Source organism: Phragmites australis, chromosome 11, assembly GCF_958298935.1.
Source record: "Phragmites australis chromosome 11, lpPhrAust1.1, whole genome shotgun sequence".
In the NCBI taxonomy this organism is placed as follows: Eukaryota; Viridiplantae; Streptophyta; class Magnoliopsida; order Poales; family Poaceae; genus Phragmites; species Phragmites australis.
This window is the reverse complement of record NC_084931.1, coordinates 2,336,800-2,357,966: the sequence shown is the minus strand read 5'-3', so window position 1 is coordinate 2,357,966 and position 21,167 is coordinate 2,336,800. Positions and strand designations below refer to the sequence as shown.

General features: G+C 40.6%; 1 long non-coding RNA gene and 1 pseudogene across 1 annotated transcript; one reads left to right on the top strand and one right to left on the bottom strand.

Moving 5' to 3' along the window:
• Window positions 1-9,425: 9,425 nt before the first annotated feature.
• Window positions 9,426-18,642, bottom strand: LOC133885545 (uncharacterized). The gene is made up of 6 exons (XR_009903232.1): window positions 18,464-18,642; window positions 15,586-15,679; window positions 10,978-11,243; window positions 10,287-10,432; window positions 10,029-10,199; window positions 9,426-9,892 (listed from the first exon to the last, which is right to left on the bottom strand). It is a non-coding gene; the product is annotated as an uncharacterized LOC133885545 (long non-coding RNA).
• LOC133885544 (transcription factor MYB61-like) lies at window positions 11,750-14,677 on the top strand (annotated as a pseudogene).
• Window positions 18,643-21,167: the final 2,525 nt, after the last annotated feature.

Below are 21,167 nucleotides of genomic sequence, written 5' to 3'. Positions count from 1 at the left end.
AATGTTTGTAATTTACAAAAGAAGAATATACAGAGTACCGTATCTTGTTTGTATAAAATATTTACTTCTGATTCAGATGGATGTGCAGTTGACAAAATGTTTGTAATTTGCAAAAGAAGAATATGCAGAGTACCGTATCTTGTCTGCATAAAATATTTACTTTTGATTCAGCTGGATGTGGCTATTTTAAGAGGGTCGTCACCGGACCGACAGCCCTCGCCGGCTGCTGGTCGTCTTGCATACATGCAGGATTCGTAGTGCGATTTCCTCGTTAACAATATATGAGAGGATCGACAGATGCATGCATGGTTCCATGCAAATATTCTGATGACAACGCATGCCATACCAAATCGAATCATGCATTATTTGCACCGGCCGCTTGATCAAATTGAGACATGTATACGAGATATGGTTTTATAACGTCAACAGGCCGGCACCAATTCGGTGCCGCCGGTGATTGACTCGACTGATAGTATTCCGTCCTAATTTCAAATCTACAACTTTCTGCTGCTGCCCGTTTAAAATGTATGTGCTCGGGTAAGAGCATATTTCTACAACAACTGAAATGCAGGAATTTCATAGAAAACTAATCCCGTAGTTCTCGAACAACAACGATGTCTTATTCTGCGCATGTGCCCCAGACCTACACCAAACAAATATTTTGAAACCGAGCCGGCAAGAGAGCTGCAGGTTAACACCAAACAAATCTAGCATATATAAATGATTGTCACTCAGCTAATGCAAACATCCCTCATAAACATATATAGCCCATAGAGCACTTGCACTAACTAAAGCAACACTTAACAACCTTTACAGGTGTATGTGTTTATGTCACCAATATACACACACTGTACAGCACTACTATAAACGTACAAATGCACATCACGAACTGTACGTACGTACAGTTCAGCAAGTGTACAACAAGTTGTCAGACGACGTTCATCAAATGGCCGTTCCTTAACGACAAATGGTCGTTATTAGCACGTAACCGCTGATCGATGGCTGGTGAAATGACAACCGCCGAATACGTACGGCAAGTTAAGCGAGGCGATGCAGCATACGCCGGACGACAACACGATGGCGCTAGTTGCACGTACGAAGATTTGGCACGGGCTTATATCGTACGAGGATTCAAGTCGGTCGTATTTTAACATCATTCGACAGCGCCAGAAAGGAAACGTCAAATTATGGAGATCGAAAGCAACGCACGCTTTTGGAGGCAGCTACGTTTCTACGTACGTGCACGGGTACGTACACATCTACATGTGCCTTGTCAAAATTCAGTTTATTCATGATTCTTTTTCTTTTCATTTGTTTGTAAGGTAGAGAGGTCAGAGGTCAACCTCCGTGACCATACTGATGACTCATAAGATTAAGATTTGAGTGAACTAGTTGGCGTTCGAACATCCGTATAGTGTTAGTCAAGAGGATTTGAGTTCAAAGCATGGGGATGATTGAATTCTAAGCAAAAAACTGCCCACTTAGAAAGTGAGTGCAAGATAAATGAGATTGGAACTTAGAAATCATGGACGATTCATGTCAATTTTCCTTTTGGGGGTACACATGGACCCTGTTTCAAAAAAAAGATTTTCCCGTACGCATTATAATTTTCAGAATAATTATAGGGAATACAACAGATGAGGCCTAGTCAATTATTCTTCCAAGAGACGCATAGACTAGTATGCAAGCTTATATTAGCGGAAGTTTGAGACATGAACCTCAACTGACTCGCTATATTAAGCTTTTGAATGAACCGGTTGACGCACAAAGCTTCATATGGTATTAGAGTCAAGAGAATTTGAGTTTAAAGTCTTGATTGTCACTTTGATGATTTGCCCCTCTGCATCACTGACATCAGGGTTCAAAAAACCGTCGGTAACCGCTCAAAAATCGCGGTTACCGACCTTCCCGGTCCGGTCCGGTTTCAAAAACCGCTCGGTAACCGAAATTTGAATTCAAAAAATTCAAAAAAATAAAAATTAAAAAAAATTCAAAAAAAATCTTTAAAAAAAAACTAGACATAATTCTAAGAACTTCTGTGAAATTTTTTTTCAAAAATAATGTCGTTTGCATCATATTCTATAGGGAGAAAATTTGAAAAAAATGAAAAAAAATTGAAGCACGCGGCTCAATTATTAACTCACGTTAAGGAAAAGTGTAACATGCAAACACATATTTTTCTTGTATAAAACGTATTTTAAGAGAATATTTAAAATTGATTTCACTTTATTTAGAGTTTTATTAAATTCTCTATGATTTTTACAAAGTTCACAAGCATAAAGTGAATATGTTAAGAAACATCACTGTAATTAATTTTTTCATGTCTACTATTATTTTTTCTACGTAAATCATAATATAAATAAGCTAATGAAAGTGGTTTCACTAATTTTCAAGGTGTGATGGGTCAGTTATGAATTAATCTAGTCGCAACACATTTACACAATCATGCATGTTACAATAACTAATTCATGAGTTCATATATTTTTAAAAGATATAGGATCATGTAAGAAGACTAACAAAATTAGTTTCATGATTTTTGAATTAGCAAAGAGTAAACTATGCATTTACCTTGTTTTAACAAATAAAATTTCTCACAGAAAATTTTGAACTTTTTTATGAGTATAAATACTTTTATCATGTAGAACATGTTACAAGGAAGCCAACAAAATTTGTTTCACTTGATTTGAAGCTCGGATGAATTAGTTATTGATTTTACAAGATTGAACCCTTTTTTAGGTTTTTTGTTGAACTGCGCTGAAATTCGATAAAACCGCTCGATAAATCGAGAAAACCGAGCAGTTACCGACCCAAACCGCTCGGTAACCGACCCAAACCGCTCGGTTACCGAGAGGGCAAAAACATGATTTTTTCGCAAAAATTTAAAATTTGCCGAATGAATTTTCTCCGAATTTTTTTGAATTTTTGATCGGTAACCGCGGTTATCGCGCATTTTCGGTTACCGCCGGAGCTCGGTAACCGAGCTCCGGTCGGTAAATGAAACCTTGCTGACATGTGGATCAAGGTGGCAAATCATTGAGTGGCAACATTTGGAGCGGCAAATTATAAGTTTTTATTTGTACTTAGGAATCATGTACGATTACGCCTCCAATGAAGACGCCGGGGATGGGTCCGGAGTTAAAAAAAAAAAATCATGTACGATTCATATGAATTTTCGTGGAGGTAATATAATTAAAGCCACAGATCTAGGATCTTTTTGGGGGTGCACATGGACTTTGTTTTAAAAAAATTATGATCTTTTGTGAGGCATTATATATAATTTCCGAATATTTATAGGATATATCAGGCCAGGCCTAATTGATTATTCTTCCGAGAGGTACATAGTAGTAGTATGCAAGCTTATAATACCCAATTTTGTACCATTCCATCTACTCATCAAGTGATTTCGTGGTTCCAATCGTACAAATTCAATCATGCCAATAACCACAATAGTGTAGAACTGCATGCAGATGTACCAAATGTATGTTCTGCATACGAACAATCATGCAAGACAAAAGACGAACTATATGGCATAGTGGATACACGAAGACTATCGATATTGTCAGTGGCTAACAGCATTGGCTCACCGAATTAAGCAACTAAAGTGGATTGTACGAATAATTGTGTTCCCTACCTTCCCGTAGGTACATGTGCAAGCTTCGCTCCTGCTGCATCTTCATTCAACAGTTTTTTAGCATATGATCTCTTCTACTTGCCTTCATGGCACACACGCATCATATTTACCGCTCCTAGTCTTGCCAGATCAGTAAAATGCTAGAGAGAATCTAGCTATATCTGTGTTGTCTTTTAGGTTCACAGGCACGGTGAATCTACCTAGCTCGAGTTGGCGTCTTTTATCTGTTAAGTACCACTCATATTCATGCAGTTATTCTCCTAATTAAGTCAGAACCTGGAATACTCCAACAACATATATATGGGTGCATTCCGAATTTCCGATCCTGTGAGAATCCACTTGAAAAATTTAAAATCCAACTTCGACTCATATATTGTTTCCAATACTCTGTGCATTATTCTCACAAGTGAAATTAGACTCCCCGAAACAGTTAACATACTCCACACAAGCATGCTTGAAAGGTTCCAGAATACTCAAACACATGCGTCGATCTAGCTAATGCTCCGTACTAAATAGTAGAGGCCACATGTTTCATGTACGTACAGTAATGGACAGTCACATATGAGCCTTGCTTATAGGCTAAAGGAATGGACCATGCATCATGCCACATGTGACAACGCATCACATAATACATGCGAATCTTCACCATACATGGAGCACCGGCAATGAGTACCCTTGACCCTCGTACATAGACACGTGAACTTTAAGGTATTTGTATCATTGTGTGTGTATGTATGGGCAGGTAACGCCAGCATATGTATATGTATCCGTACATGTACACGAGAGGTGCAGCAATAGGACATACACTACTGTGTCGATATGCATCGTTGCACAAGTACTAGTACATCAGTAGCTGTTACCGCTACTATGTTGCACCAGCGATTCGTGCATGCATACATGTTGGGGGGACCTTAGGGAAGGTGCGACTTCACATCGTAGGGACAGGGGGATTAATTACTCGTTAACGCATCGGGCCCCCTTGATTAATTGATTGCTTGTCAACAAGAGTAGGACTGGGCTCCGCCTAATCCCAACCATAATATTAAGCGGAACCTTCATTTTAAAAATATTAGTACAACTCGTAGACAACATATACACTTTCACCCACCATACATATGTATATAATATCTACTGAAGACCGGAGATACTAAACTTGAAGGTTGTTGACGAAATCGTCATATACATCTCGTTATCGATGAGCATGTCGTTCATCACTAAAAGAAAATTTCGTCTTGATAAAACATACAGAAAGAAAACTTAGAGTTTGATTTCTCATGGGTGAAGGTACCATCACCTCTAAATCAAGGCTTGATTCTCTATGTAATTGATTGGATAAATGAGCGCCCTATTTTCACGTGTGTGTCTATATATATACACACACAATGAGACTATTCTGCGTATATACTATTCGCACTGTGCATATCCTCAGTTACAACCTGAAATACTGTGAGTTATAATTTGTTAGGTAGATCAGTTACAACTTCACGTCCAGAAATTCATAATTGCAACACGAGAAGCTAACACTATGAGTTACAACTTGTTATTTGTATTGTGCACATCCCTCAGTTACAACTCGAAATACTATGAGTTACATCTTGTTACGTAGACCAATTACAACTTCACGTCCAGAAATGCATAATTGCAACACGAGAAGCTAACACTGTGAGTTACAACTTGTTATTCGTACTGCGTATATCCCCCAGTTACAACTCGAAACATTGTGAGTTACAACTTATTAGATAGACCAGTTACAACTTCACGTCCATAAATGCATAACTGCAATACGAAAAGCTAATATTGTGAGTTATAACTTGTTATCGCACTACGCGCATCCCTCAGCTACAACCTGAAACACTGTGAGTTACAATTTGTAGGATATGTGTAGACATAAACTATATTGAGCATAGCTGTAAAATATATATAGTATATATATAGAGAGTGTACTACAGAGAACGTGTTTGGGGTCATGCACCTGGCTTTGCATTATTTAGTCTTTGTTAGCAAAGAGGGGGTGGGGTGGGGGCGGCAAGGAAAGTGATGTTAGCGTGGAAATAAGGCCTAACCTAGCCTGTAATGTACTACCTGATAATCCCTCCGTTAGAAAATAAAATAAGTGCCGTTTTGCAGACAAATATTAGCATTGGGCATGTGAAAGTTTTAAGTAGATTTCTCTGAAAAAAAAATGTTCGTAACATAATTTTACTAGGTTTTAATGAATCCGTTACTGCAAAAGGAATTAGTAGTAAAAATTTACATTTCTAGCGAACATGTGCATGTCCAAATCATCATTTATTTATGGTTGGAGGGAGTAAGAGGTAGCGTAACTTTGCAATTGAGTAAAACTAACTAATTTAATCCTTGTCAAATTTATAAGCACCCACTGCCACGCTTACAAACAAATAAGAAACAACGCAATTTCTGATATTTCTAACTTCAATTAACTGGTGGACCCTGATATGATTTGTATTACGTGGAGAGAAGAAGAATATCTGTCGGTAGGCTTTCCAAAATGTTTGATCTAAAAAGAAATGTTCATAAAATGTTTTCTTTTTCATTATTATACAACTGACTCTTCTTGCATGCATGCATGAATGTCACGTACGGACTAATCAAGTAGCTTTTACCAGACTCCCCTCTAAATTCTTTTCCTGATTCTTTCACATCACCGTTTTGCAACTTGATAGGTTTCTTGTGATCAGATTAGATATGCATGCTGCATGCTAGGGTCAAGGATCGACGTGTAGCTTTACTAGCTGGTCCGATGTCTTACTAATCAGAGTGAAAGAACAGGAAAACAAAAAAGAAACTCAGGTCGGACGCAGGCTGCTTTCGCGCTACATCTATATACTAGACGCTGGGGAAAGTGATGTCGCATGAAACCAAATTCATACAGTCTATTTCTTTGCAGGGAAAAGGACGAGGGCGAGCGCGGCACGACTGCATGTGTCGTCGGCGTCGTCAGTACGTTAATCACCTTTTTTTTTTACTCGATCGGCGAGATGCGATTATATATCTTATGGCTATTGTACCGCGTTAGGAAGGCGAAGGACAGAGATAAATGGTTGGAAAATCTTGGTGTAATCTTGACAAGCACATTAGTTGACTAGAAAAGTCGCTCTACTTGGCCACTTGATCGACAAGAAATATATGCATGCATGAGGGTCAAGTTTCCTACTCAAAGAAAATGAAGGCACCGGAACAAGCTAGCTCTTTATATCCTCTGCCTACCATAACTTAATCGCTTGCGATTAAAAGGCTTTGTCGCTGCTGTTGTTGGTTAACCAGGGGCAGAAACTATCTATAAGCAATTGCAAAATTCCCAGACAAGTAACCAGAGTACTTATCGACACAAACAAGTAACAACTGACGTAACAAACAGACAAAAATCCTTACCTCCAAACCTCGTGCTACGATCCAACTTTCCAAGAAGGCCATCCATGTTACCTCGAACGTTTGCCAATTATGCCATTCTATCGACGGCACCCACATGTCCATGAGTCACTAATGTATATCTTATCAGATCGTTCATTTATATTGAAATTTGTATCGAAAGTGTAGATAAAAAAATAAGGTAGATAAAAAAATTAACGAATGAATAAATATCAGATGAATAAAATAAACAAACGAGATATCTCATACGTCCACGAGTACCTATAAAGTTGCATTTCCCTGAGCCCTGAAATGCATTAGGATTTGTGGTTCAAACTAGAGGCACACAAATTAACACTAAATATTGATAAATTAAATTTCCATGGACACATACTCCCAGACCCCTACTGTATGGATCCGCCTATGGACAAGGACTCAGGAGAGAGAAAATAAAAGGAGTGACAAGGACAAAGGCGACTGATTAAAAATCTGAAGATTACTTATTATGTATATATCATATATATAAATAGAGACATATATGTTGATAGGATGTTTGTAGCTAGCTGAGTAATAGTTAGCCGCTAGTGCGCGTCTAGTTGGTTGGCACACGGAGGAGCGTGGGCGTGGGCATGGGCGTGGGCGTGGTCCCTTTGCTTTCGCCTCTCTCGCTGGATTGGATTGGATGCTACCCTACCAAAGGAAGGCCCTCTCTCTCCAGATCTGCTCAAGGGTAAATAGACATCTTAATTATTATTTTTCAAAATAGATAGTTTTTTCTATTTTTCTATCCAATGCATCTCAAAATTAAGAACGGACGCAACATAAAGAAGAGAAACATGACATAATGAAAATCTTCAAGGAAAATATAACTCTTATGAATAAAATTGAACTCTAGATTTCATAGAACGTCATTCTAAGAGTTATAACTATAAAACTCATAACTTGAAACAGAAAATACTTAGATTCAAAGAAAATCACAGGTAAAGAAATTCTTCAAGTTAATAATTTAAAGATAAAAAAATTCAAGATCTATTTATATATATTTGTATGTGAATTTTATGCATCTAGCACCAAAAAAATTGACTCCAATCACGATGTAAGATTTCAGCTCATCAACAAGAACGAAAATCACCAAGAAGATCACAAAACTTACAAACATAGCAAAAAAGTCTAATAGAAAAAACTAGAAAAAGATAAACACAAGAAAATAATATACTTTATTACTTAAAGAGGAACATCCTATTTTAACATATTACAAGAGTATTTTTCTAAAAAAAGGCTCACACTTATTACAAAGACTAAGCTCTCGTCTCTTCTCTCCCATACGAACTCAAGTGGCTAACCTCACCCCCTTTATACAACTCTAACCCTCTATTTATAGATCTAAGAATTATCCTTTAAATTTTCTTATTCCCAAAATACCTATCACTTGTAATACACTCCTACCTACCACCAGGATATTTTGATCCAAATTCTTCTCCATCAAATCAACGTTCGTGGCACTTTCACAACTTAACTTTGTCTCGACGCAAGCTTCACGATGATACCACGTGCACTGCATCTCTCCATGATTTTGATGCCAAACCACGAAACCGCTTCGCATGTTTCTCAAAGGGCGACTCATTGCCACTTGGTTTCACCTCAAGCAAACATCCTGATATCGACACATGTACTTCATCTTGCGATCTTAACCGCCGACAAATTTCTCCTGCTTTCGATCCCTCGGGTTGCATTGTCAATTGCACTGGCATCCCCTCGTTTGACTTTACTAACATATCGTCTTCATCCATCTTCTCATTCTTTACTTGACCTCTGTATGCATAGCTAGGATCACACTTGACTCCACTCGATCTCTTTGATCGTCTGGCACCAAACATCCCACTTGGCCCTGATCATCCCACCATTAACCGCAAAGTTATATCCATCACCTACACAATATAAGACAAGCAAACACATATTTCTAACTCTATTATAGATAAGTCACAATTAAAATCCTCAATTCAAAGAAAATCTTAGAAAAATCGTGAACAACATATATCTAAATTTTAACTGGAATACTCGGAAGCTCCGATTGCCGAAAGTTCCGAGTCCAACCTAGAAGGAAGCTCTCGGCGGAAGTCCCAATCTTAGATCAAAAATTCAAACCACTGAAAATTCATTTAACCTTCGAGCAAATCAAGCTCAACTCAATTTACACTTTATCAGTGACTTATCATATATAAAATACGGTACATATCTACTTGATTTCTCATGCTCCATACTTTGCTGATTTTTTTTCCTTTTTCAATTTCCTTTTTCTGGATCTATTTCTTAGTGTATGTTTTTTTTTTTGCAAATGTTTTAGCTGAATCTTTCTGTGAAAAGTTTTCGTGATTTGTTTGTGAAAGTTCTCCGAAACAGTTTTAGTTGAATCTTTCTGGGTGAATTTGCCAAAGTGAGATCGTTGCCAAGCGAGGGTGAGACCTACCGATGACCGACACGGACACTTTCTTAGTGCTTTCTGTCGAAGGCCGTGCGCGCGGTCGCCTGCTAGCAGGCGTCCTCGGATCAGCAGGGTCCCCGCATTGCTTCGTTGTCATGCTTCGTCCTCAGCCGTCCCGGGGCGTTTTCTTGCTGGGCTTTGTTTCCGGCTTCGGCCCACTTTGGTTTCCACGGACGACCAGAACGACCCCACCACGGGTGGTGTCGCTTCACCCCGTGATGCCGGCGAGCTTCGACAACCAGTAGTACTTCAAGAACCAAATCAATCTCTCACTCTCCCCCCCTCTCTCTCTCTCTCACACACACACAAAGGTGCGTAGTATAAGCTTCCACGGGCCCACCCTGTGTACTATAGATGCCGTCCTGTTCTGATCCTCCATCCCTCTTGAATCCCGGCTGTACCGATCATTCCTTCATCATCACCAGGCCAGGCCATCAAAAAATTTAAGGAATAAAATTTAACACCTCTCTCTTTCTCTCTCATGCATAATGCAGATCCTATTATTGTAATGTAAACAAATGGATGGATATTGTGTAAATCACTCACCATATATCGTGTGTACCATGGGGATTAGGGAGGGGGTGGGCCTATGTTCTGGGGACCCCAAGAAAGATGCCTCCTTTGTCAAATTTGCCTTCCCCGTGATCTTCTAGTGCCAGCCTTGCCAATATATTGCTGCTGCCGCCCGCCTTCTCTCACCTCTGAAAATAATGCCTCCTTTGACAAAACCAGAATAATGTGATGACTCATCAATTAACGCCAGTGATTTTGTACCACAGATTACACAATTGCATCCTTGATTACCTGGGTAGGGTCATCCCATCTGCAGTGAACGAGCACTTCTTTCCTGGATCATAATTCTGAGAAGAGAAAGGAACAGAGCACTAGCAATGCCAAGCAAAAGGTAGGTTGTTACCAGAAAGTCCTTTTTCCAGGCTCAACTGCAAGTCCTGCATGGAGGAAGATAGATGGTGACATTGATTCTATGAGCATCTAATTATCTGTTGAATTCAAACAATGACGGTGTTCTGACTATAACACAATCTTCAGAAATAATATATACAACCCCCTTCACAACAGACAATGCAAGCCTCCAGAACGGATGATATCCGTTGCATGGGGAATCAAAGGACAAAATGATCAGCTGGAAACCAGGTTATAAAATGTTCAACCAAAGCCTTTTGATTCGTGAAACGTTTGTTTAATTGGTGATGAGTATCCGTTATCACATGGGCACAGATTGTGGCCATTACAATCCTAATCATGGATTAAAAAACTTTCTTTAATCAGACAAGCAAAGATACCAATAATAATAGGTGCATTGACTAGCTCATCTTGAATACTATACTACAAAAAAATTTGTCTCTACCAGTGGACCCTTTTTGTACTCGAAATTTCAGAAAACAAATTCACACGCAATGAATTTTCCCTTGCAATGATCAGTGCCTCCATTGATGCTAGCGACAGTCAATCACACAAATCATTATTCTTGTACCTGCGCAATTATCTGTGCAATTACGGGAAGCCCAATTCTTAATCGATCACGGACATATTCAGCGCCTGCAACATGCTTCTTGTTGGAGCGGAGAAGTAAAGATTTCTGATCAGAATTGCTAGCTAGCTAGCTGCCCGAGATAAACAAAAGGAAGATGCTCTCTGTCCTGGAATGCGAACATCTGATGCCACCTCTTTTTCCCCAGGACCCCAACTGTTATGATTGACGAAGGCTTTTCCCCAGAGAGAAGTGATCCAGTGACTTACCTGAAAAGCAAGAGAAAATAAAAGGACAACACTTAGGTCTGACACATAAAATCTTGCAGGTGAGAAGAAAATGAGGTGCACATGCACGCACGAACAGCAGCTAACACGAGTTTTAATTAGCAACAGAAGAAAGGTGGACAACGCTTCCCAGCTGTGCTTTGCCCTGCATGGAACACCCGTGACGTAGAAGTAGCTGCAAGCTGCAGAAAAGGAAAAAAAAAGGAGTTTCTAGTAGTAGTGATGCACTGGATGTTCTAGGTCACAGTAATTCGCCATGGGAGCAAGAGCATCAGTCCATTTCCTAATAATGTAACTCTGATGGACCCGTTTAACTTTCACTGGCTTGTGCCCAAAGAAATACTCTATGCATGGTAATTGGGGTGAAAGGAAATGGGGGAAGAACTAACAGTTTTTGTCACAAGGTTGCGACAACTAAAATATCGGTGGAGGTGGCTACCCCACCGGTTTTGGCACCAGACATAGATTCTTAGGAGATGATGAGACAGACCCTCATGCATAGCCGGAAGCAACCATGGGAAGGCTAAACCTCCATTCCCACAACCACCACTACCACCACCTTTAAAAGAAGGTGCTAAAGGGCTGTCCTGCAAAGAAAAGGAGACGAGTGCCCCTTAACCTTCCCCTGCTTTCCACTGAAATCTCCTATCTGCAACCATACAGTTGCTCAATTCTGGTCTCAGCTGCAGCCCAATCATTCACCGGTATACAAGTCACTACACCCTCTGCAGTTCCTATCCCTCCAGCCATAAATCCTTGAAGAAGCTTTGTGCTACCAGAGAAGGTGTTGGCTGCGCACAATTGCAGGCTGTATACATTCCACAAACCAGTCAGCTCTGCCAATTTGGAGCTCTCAGGTTCTGCATTGCACTGAGATGGGGAGGCATTCTTGCTGCTACAAGCAAAAGTTGAGAAAGGGGCTCTGGTCCCCTGAGGAGGATGAGAAACTCATGAATCACATAACAAAACATGGCCATGGCTGCTGGAGCTCTGTCCCTAAACTCGCAGGTATGTACAAAGAAATCCTTTGCACTTAGTTCTTTCTAATTACCAACTCTCAATTCTTTCCTTTCCTTCTTCTGTATTTTGCTCTTTCCCATTACCAACTATAATTCTTTCATTCTCTTGACCATGCAATCTCTCAGTGAGTCCAATTATCTAAAATCAACCTGACGAATTGTTGCAGGGCTCCAAAGGTGCGGAAAGAGCTGCAGGCTCAGGTGGATAAACTATCTGAGGCCAGACCTCAAGAGAGGGGCATTCTCTCAGGAGGAGGAAGACCTCATCATTGAGCTACATGCTGTCCTTGGAAACAGGTAAATTTAAGCTTACTAATCAGTATCAGAATTCAAGACTGAATAATTGCAAAGCAACACTTGGTAATTTAACTAATATTAGCACTTTCCTTTTCCATGAGAAGGTGGTCTCAAATTGCAGCACAGCTGCCTGGGAGGACTGACAACGAGATCAAGAACCTATGGAACTCGTGCATCAAGAAGAAGCTGAGGCAGAAAGGCATTGATCCCAACACCCACAAGCCCCTTGCCGAGGCTGATCGCGGTGGAGCAGCTCCCACCATCAGCACTGAGAGGACCTCAGGGTCCAGTGACATCAACCCATCAAGTGGTGGTGCTCTGGGGAACTTGAGCCACATTCTCAGCGAGACGGCCCAATCATCAATGCTGCTTCCAGTGTATAACAAGAATCGTGCTGAAACTCCAAACTTAGCACGCCCTAAGGTGACACCAAAGGAGTTATTTCTGGACCAGCTTGCTGCTGGTCATGAGAGCCCATCGACCTGCCGCTCATCAGGCCCGACCCTGTATTTCCCTTTCCAACAGCCATTAGGCTACAGCAGTGAAAGTGGCAGTGGCGACAATGTAAATATGAATTCACTCTGGTTCAACCAGAATGACTTCAACTGCAGCACCATTTCTACCGTGATGCCACCAGTTTCACCATCGGCCCTCTCGACATCAATGGGGCTGAATCTCCCACCAGATAATCCTCGACATGGAGGTACTGGCATTGGCAGTACCTCAGTAGACTCATTCTACTGGGATGGTGCTAATCCTAGCAGCAGTAGCAGTACTGGGAGCCGAGGGAGCAACAGTATGGGATTTGAGCCACAGAGTACAAGCTCAATTTTGGAGAACAGTGTGTTCCCATGGACAGATATCGGACAAGAAAAAGATACAAGAGCTCACTTAGTAGAGGAACTCAAGTGGCCTGACTTGCTCCATGAAACCTTTGCTGAGACGACCACAGCTATGCAGAGCCAGAGCCAATCACTCTATGATGACGTGATCAAGGCAGAGAGCCAATTCAACATGGAAGGGATATGTGCTTCTTGGTTCCAGAATCAGCAGCCACAGCAGCAGCTGCAGGCAGCACCAGACATGTATGACAAAGACTTGCAAAGAATGCAACTGTCTTTTGAGAATATCTAGGCATTAAGTTCCACCATACGGAACAAAGCAGACCAGCAGAAGCTTGTAATTTTCACAGATTCGTGAGCAAAACTATGCTGAGTTGCTTACATAGATACATATTCACGTTGATACAGAAATCAACCTTCACAGATGTTCCTCAGTTAAAAACCCTGCAATATCCTGGAAACGACAGCCCTGGCCTTAGGAGTGGCAACAGAATGCACAGAAAAAGTACGTTCTAGAGTCTCCCTTTCTTTCTCTTGAAAATTGCTGTTTTCTTCTGTACACGACAACTCAACTTTTGGATATTTGAGTTTTGTTCACTCTCTGTTTATCAAATAAATATAGACAGGCATGGGCGAAACTGCATGTGTTGGTAGCTCACAACCCATACAAGTAGTCCCAAACTTTCCAACTGCTGCCATGCACGTCAATGCAAATTAATTATTGCATGTTGTATTTTATTTCTTTTGGAAAGTTGCGAACAAACGGCAATTGTATATTTGTAAAGGCAGAAATTTGGAATATTGACCTGAGGGCTAATTTTCTTCCCCTTTCCCTTTCCTGTTTCTGTTCGTAAACTTTTCTGTGTGGAGAACCCAAAGCTACTTGATCGCTTTCTACTTGAGTACAGACATGGAAAAGGATGGGTTGTTTTGATAGGGTCCAAAGGGGCAATCATCCTCAAGAGAAAGAAAATGAGGCAACTGTTTATGAATATCTACCTACCGTGTGGATTGACTAATATATGAAGCCTCTATGTGGTGAGACTCAACATATGCTCAATTCAGTCTGTGCATCATTGTTTATGTGGCATAGTCATGTTGTGTAAATTTAGCCTTGCAAAATCTGTAAATGTTTTGCACTTTGGCTAGGAGCTAAATATTCAGTTGCCATGGGGGACGAAAGCCATCATGCATGCTTCTTGGGTCTATTCCACATTGTTTGTGCAATAACCTAGGACCAACTTTAAGTATGGCATAACCCCTCTCAAGCTAGCTATGATTTAAGAAGGCCAATAGAGTAAAAGAGATTGGATTTTTCAACATCTTCATTCAGAGGTACATTGTGTAAAAAGGGAGCTACAAGTTTAAGCGTGAGGGAATGCCTAACTCCCAAGCTATTAGATTTTGAATTGAGAATCCCTGCTCGCGCCAGCTCCCTCTGCCTTTTCTTAATAAAGTTATTGACTACTCAAGGCCTCCAGGATGCGACTTTGACAATTACTTTTTGTAACCTTATATTAGAGTATATTATAGAACGATAGTATTATCAAATTATTTTTAACTCCAAATATAGTGATAGAGTTTTCATATGAACGACCTAAATAGTTTTAAACATATTGATTTAGTTTAGAAAGTCTGATCGCATGGACTCTAAAACATCTAGAAAAGAATGGAGGGAGTACAATGCTAAATCAAGCAAACAGCTCCTGGAATCTGAGTTAACAAGAACAAGGAAATTGAGGGACAATATCACGGGCTCAGATAGATTGCTAACTGATTTGGCTTAGCCTTTCTGGTGGGCTCCTTTCCTTATAAATTATGGGTTTATTTACTGCATTGTAATAGTCCTAAGTATAGCTAACCTGATTGGTTCCAAAGTTAAGATATTAGCTTTAGAATTTCACGGTGATAATTTTATGTCGTACAACTCATGGGGCATGGCCATGTGAGCAAAAAAGCTGGCATAAAGTGACTGGTCCTTGGATTTTTCACAAATGCAATGAGACCAATAATGCAGATAAGGACTATTAGCACTAAAAAGAAATTAGAGAAGTGTAACAATTATGAAATCTATCAATCTGCAGACAAACAACTACTACTTTTCTGTCTCTAGATTCTGTAAATAACTAAAGATACATTATACTTGCCAAGAGCTTGTTTACGTACCATGATGTTTCAATTTATGTGGCATATGCACTTTAATTTCCTTTGTTTATATCCTGTGTCTGCTCGGATGTACGAGCTGAATTATTGGAAGTATCTGCATGTTTTGAAAATGAACACATCAGCTGAAAGGAAGGCAAAAAAGAAGTATGAAAGGGAAGTAGAAGTAGCAAGACATGAAAATAGCAACTGTTGAAAAGGAGGAAAAGCATGCTCTTCCAGATGAAAAAGACATTTAATTTATATTTTATATCCAGTCTCAGAATTGCCAACAGTAGTACAACGGTGTCCACCTAACATCATCATTAGCAAGTGGAAGATAACAGAAGAGATGGAACAATATCACAAAATTAATTGAGCCACAGAAAATAAGGTAGTTAGAATCTCGGATATCATAGTTTTATGCTATTCAGAGGTCCAATGGAATAAGGAATATCAAAAAATCAGTTCACGGACTCCATTTGACACAACCCACAACACAAGATCATGATCAAATTTGCGAGTTTTTTTTTTTAAAAAAAAAGCTCATTCAGATAAAACTGCTTTGGTTTGCTAAAAATGTGAAATTTAGGCAAAGCACCAATCCAAACTCATAAGAGATCTTTTTTTAGAAGGAAATCAAATATTATACAGCATTAGCCCTAACCATAAATGACTAGACAAAGATATGTTCCTGCTTGATAATGGGCTGAAAGGTTCTTCCCTTCATATGACATCAGCATGATGATAAACATACGAAAGCACACTGGGAAAGTTTGTAACCAAGAAAGTTACTCCAATGTTCGGGCTGCAGCGATCTCCTGAACTGTTCGCATTGCTCTCTTCGGTTCAAACTGTTAAGTTAATTTCTGTTACAAAAGGATCAATTATTTTGTTAACACTCTCAGCAGTCAGCATTAATCTGTTACACCTTTAGAGACAGGCCATATTCATGAGCCGTGACTATAAATAGTTCCATCAATTGTTGACCTGCTGCCGCACATATGTGCCAACAGATGTCAAAGCTGGTAGACATCTTTGTATTTTGGTAATCTTATTACAAATTAGCTCGAAAATCAGCAAACATGCAAGTAGAAATCTCTCCTTAGTGCATAAGTAACTATGTATGGAGCCCACAAGAACTGAGCTGTAACCATGGTCACATGAATCACGATGATGATCAGGTACAGGGACAAGTACAAAATTTGCAGAGCTAAATCCATGTTATTAAAAATGGGTCCAGTAAATCAAAAGGATTAAAGTCATAAGAAAGAATTAAGGAACAAAAGGAAGAATATAATATAGTAGGATGTAGGAAGCACCCTCTATCAAGGCAGAGTGCCAGTGATATATAAGATACAGCCACAGGAAAGGATGCCAATTCTCAATGATTAACTTTGTTTTTGATGCATACTATCCTATCAAACCAAGTATGCCAGCATCTTCATGATTTCTCCCAAATTGGAGTGCCAGATGAAAAAGAGTACCAACTGATTATGGATCTGATTGCCAGAGTGAATTACCAATTCATATGACCAGAAAGGTTAGTGGGTGCATCCACAAATATAGCGTTCGTTGTGGGTAAAACTAAACAGCATATCCCCTTCTGCATTCTGAAGTCCTTGTATAACAAAAATAAGCAATACAATGCAGTATGCAAATAATAGTGCGTGTAGGCTGAATCCTTATATACAGTGGTCGAATACAGAGAATGGAAACAACTGCATACTGCAGCAAATGTGCTTCACAGCACAGTCTTTTACCGAGGATTTTGGCAAGTGATACCCTTTGTCAAATAATTAAAATGCAATTTCACACCAACTTTTATTCTGCATGAAATTTGTAGTTTAAAGCTAAACCTAATAAATAAATTCCTCCAGTAGATTTCAGATGATGCAGGCATCAAGCATCCATAATTATGAACAATTTGAGAATTTGATGGAATAAAAACTAATTGGCCAAGTATGGCTTCAGAGTTTAGGTTCAGAGAAAGAGAGGGGTATTCATAATCAAGTCAGCTAGCTTTCTTATCGCCACGATTGTATTTGACACAATACCAGTAGTAGGGGCTAAAACAGAGGCCATAGGATTTCTGCTTTCCTTGTTTGTGCCATCCAATCGTATGCACATAAAAAAAAATGCTCTACTGACTAAGCAATCACCGTGCAGAGTGCTGGGAGTCAACATCAAAACCTGTTACATTGTGGTGCCCACACACAGCAAGGGGCGCGACACTGCAATCAGCTGCAGACCTACACGCTATGGCACTACAAGCTGGATTCATTGCTAAAACTGAATAGGCATAAAAGACCATTTGCAAAGCTTCCAAGTTTTGATCAGTTAGTAACTTCGCCCAACGTATTCCACAGCAACGATTACACGCTTGTGAACAATGCTCAGTGATTTTGAACCGCAAGGATTGCGCAGCCCGCATCCACAAACACCCGACAAGCGAGTGGCATCCAGCAGCACGGCATGAACAGGTGAGCCCATGACGCATCCGCACAACGCTAAACCCTACCTGTAAGGCTGTAACAAACTATCAGACATGAGCGCAATCCAGCAATCCCCTAGCGTGGATCGCATGCCAGTTGCCCCCACTGAAATCCACAGCGACGTCACCCGGCGCCACCGTTATCTCATACCGATCGATGCCTCATCGGCAAGCGTAGCAGCAAAATGCGGAATCGACCCGTCTCCATCCTCCGGTTGGGGACCCGCACGGACGGGCCACGATTAACTGCTCGGAACCGCCGCCCCGGCGCATTGCGCGCCACCGGTGGCCCCGAGTCTCTAAACGCGTCTGCGAATCAACACTAGACAGCACGCATGCACGCACGCACACCCACACAGAGACAGAGACAGAGACAGAGACAGAGAGAGGGAGGGGGAGGTGGAGTACCTGCCAATCGCTCGGTCAGGTCGAGTCGGCCGCCGGCGACGGCTCACTAACCCCGACGAGCGGAGGAAGGAAGAGGGGGAGGTGGGCACGGAGGCGATCGCACATTCCCGCTTCGCGTTTTCGCTCTCTCGCTGAGCGCTCGTGCGGCGGTGGGGGCGCTTTGTCGCTCGTGCGCCTGTCTGTTGTGCCTCCTGGGGCGGAGCAGGCGGAGCGGAGGGGAAGCAGGAAGCCGTCGCCGTCGCCGTCGCTCATGGGCTGAGCGGGCTGGATGACCCGCTGCGTCGTTGGGCTGTGACACCCATGTGGCCCAGCCCAGGTACGACGGAGGTTTACCTTCCTAACTAAATCTAGAATCCAAATAGAAAAGAGATCGAGATAGTTTAGAGCCGTGCTCTAGTTCATGTCCTGTTCTTCTAAATTATCGTTCGTTTTCTTACAGCACACAGTATTTTTCTTTAGTACATCTTCCTCTCCATGAAAGAAGCTCACGCACGCCACACTAGGCTGCCAAAGAAATGCACTAATTCACTCATCCCGGTCTAAACACTTTGCTATTGGGCTTAGCTTTACGTTTGGGTGCTTCCCGTCTCTGCTCTTCTAACTCAGTGTCAGGTTCTTCAGAGTTTTTAGCACACACTTCTTTAGTATCTTCAGGTTCCCCATTTGCCTCTCCCTCCGATTTTGTTGCTTATTCTTCTTGATCATCAGGTCAGTAACAATCCCCTCTCCTTGAAATCCGGCTTGTCCCCAAGCCGAAGCTGCTGGAAACTGCTAGTGGAGCTCTTCTTCATCTTCTCAGGTAGCAAGGGATTTTGGCCAAGCAGACCACTTCATAAGTACTTGTGGCACCACCTTGTTTTGTCATCGGTGAAGACGTCTCTCCAGAATAACCAGAGGCATTTGATGGTTAGTTGAAAAATCAGGTAATTCAGAGCTTACCAGGTCTGGAGGTTTAGTGGCCTTCTTCAATTGAGATACATGAAAAACTGGATGCACTGTTGCTAAATCTGGCAATTTCAGTTTGAAGGCAACTTCTCCAATCTTTTTCAAGATCAAGTATGGCCCAAAATACCTAAAAGACAATTTATGATTTGCTCTGTGGGCAACTGAGCTTTGTACATACGGTTGGAGCTTCAAATACACATATTCTCCCACTGCAAAGTGCCTATCAGATCTTTTCTTACCTGTCTGCACCTTCATCCTTTGTTGAGCTCTCATCAAATGTTGTTGTAACAATTTGACCATAACATCTCTTTCTTGAAGTCATTCCTGCAGATCATCAATCTGATATGCTTCTACATTGTCAATGCCCAATTGTCTAGGTCCATAACCATATAATATCTCAAAAGGAGTTTTGCCCAATGATGAATGATGGCAAGTCATGCATTTACAAAGCATCTCAAATAGGTTTCTAGGCATTGATTTACCCTTTCTATTTGCCCATCGGTTTGTGAGTGATATGAGGTGCTCATGCGTAATTCGGTCCTAGTTAACTTGAATAATTCTTGTCATAATGAACTGGTAAATATTCTATCTCTATCGGATATGATGGCTTTAGTAAAACCATGTAACTTGAATACATTGTTCATAAAGGAAACTGCTACTTGAAAGGCAGTAAACGAATGAGTTAAAGGTATGAAGTGGTAGTACTTTGAAAATTTATCTACCACTACCAAGATGCAATTGTAATTTGATGTCCTAGGGAGATCCTCTATACAATCAAGAGAGATTACTTGCCAAGCACATTTAGGAATTGGAAGAGGAGCTAAAAGTCTAGGATAAGCAATCCTTTCATATTTTGCCTATTGACAAATTGAGCAATGAGACACAAAATCTCTAACATTTTGTTTCAATTTTGGCCAAGCAAAGAACTTCTTCACTCTTTTGTATGTTGCCTCAAAACCAGAATATCCTCCAATAGCACTATCATGTAAAGCTTGCAGAATTTTTTGCTGCAAGAATATGTTGTTAGCAATCTAGATCCTAGACTTATATCTAATCAATCCACTTTTGAGAGTAAAATGCCCCACTGAATCCTTCACAGCTAGATCAGTTAGCAATTTGCAGGCTTCTTCATCATTTCGATAACCAGAAATAACTTCTTCCATCTTGACTGGGTGAGCAACCGATACAATAGCTAATTCAGCATGAGTTAAATAATTGACTCTTGACAAAGCATCAACCACCCTATTTTTAGCACCCTTTTTGTACAATTTTGTATTGAAGTCCCAATAATTTAGTGAGGGCTTTGTGTTGCAAAGGAGTGGACAGTCTCTATTCATCCAAATGCATCAAGCTCTTTTGGTCTGTTCTCATTGTGAATTCATCCTGTTGCAAATATGCCCTCCAATGATCAACCACTAGAATTATGGCTAAATATTCTTTCTCATAGGTAGACAAACCTTGAGTTCGAGGTCCTAAAGCCTTACTCACAAAAGCTATAGGATGACCATTCTGCTGTAAAATAGGTCCAATGCCATAGTTAGAAGCATCAGTTTCAACAACAAAAGGTTTACTGAAGTCAGGCATAGCCAGAACGAATGCACTGATAAGGGCCTGTTTCAAAGTCTGAAAAGATTCTTCAGTGTGAGAAATCCACACAAATGGCTCATTCTTCTTGAGTAAATTTGTAAGAGGCTTGCTGATGTGACCAAAATGCATCACAAACTTCCTATAGTAACCCACCAAGCCCAAAAAGCTTCTT